The sequence below is a fragment of the Sinocyclocheilus grahami genome, unplaced genomic scaffold (assembly GCF_001515645.1).
Source record: "Sinocyclocheilus grahami isolate Dianchi unplaced genomic scaffold, SAMN03320097.WGS_v1.1 scaffold1687.1, whole genome shotgun sequence".
Lineage (NCBI taxonomy): Eukaryota > Metazoa > Chordata > Actinopteri > Cypriniformes > Cyprinidae > Sinocyclocheilus > Sinocyclocheilus grahami.
In genome coordinates, this window is record NW_015506866.1 from 4634 (window position 1) to 5574 (window position 941).

Genomic DNA, 941 nt, shown 5'->3' on the forward strand with positions numbered 1-941 from the left:
TCAGTAAAAACCTTCAGAATATATACGGGAATAAAACTAAGTTTTTTTGTGTTTGTAAGTGCTGCAGAAGTGGAGGAGAAAACTTTAAAAGATAAAGAATTGCGTCTGAATTGAAATCTACAGATGCAAACAGATAAAGTGCAATTAAAAAAAACACTAAATGTGTATTTTAGATGTTTTCTTTCCACTAGTCTGAATGATCATTTTTGGGTGAACTATTATTAGAATAGTACTAAAATATACTAATATTAACAGAAAGATTTGACAAAGCCAGTCAGTGATTAAACTAATCCAGCTAACTGAAGCCACAGAAAAGACAGGACTTTGGTTTTAAACCCTGTAACAAGGGGGGCTCAGAATGGCGTAACATGATTTAAAATAAGACCAAACAAGCACTAAAATAAGATAAAGCAACCAATGATCAAGATATTCTATATTCCTTATTTTCACTATTTTAATTTTTTTAAATTAAACCAGATTTCTCGTAAAAGTCTTGGGAAACTTGGATATATGAGGAAGCCTCATTTTAAAAGTCTGATTTCAAGACTAGAAAAGTCATGAAAATAATTACATTTTAAAACACTAAAGGCCTTTTTATAATGATGTACATTTATCTAGTTTTGCCAAGTTCTAAAATATTTTTTCCAGGTAGAAATTGGGAGTAAAAATATATTTTTAAATCATATTAAATAAATCAAGAACAACGGGAAAAGTCATCTAAATTCAATGATTAAAAAATTAATTCAGCTTCTGGAATCCTGAAACCGAATTATTTTAATTATAATTATTTTAATCTACAGACACTCCTAGTTTATATTTGGAGGCTATGAATATGATGGTGGACAATGGCCTTTAAGTCAAAAAGATTAAGAACCACTGATCTCTAGAAGGCCAAGAATAAAATGTGTAGCGTCTGGACCACTCCAACACACAATATATAT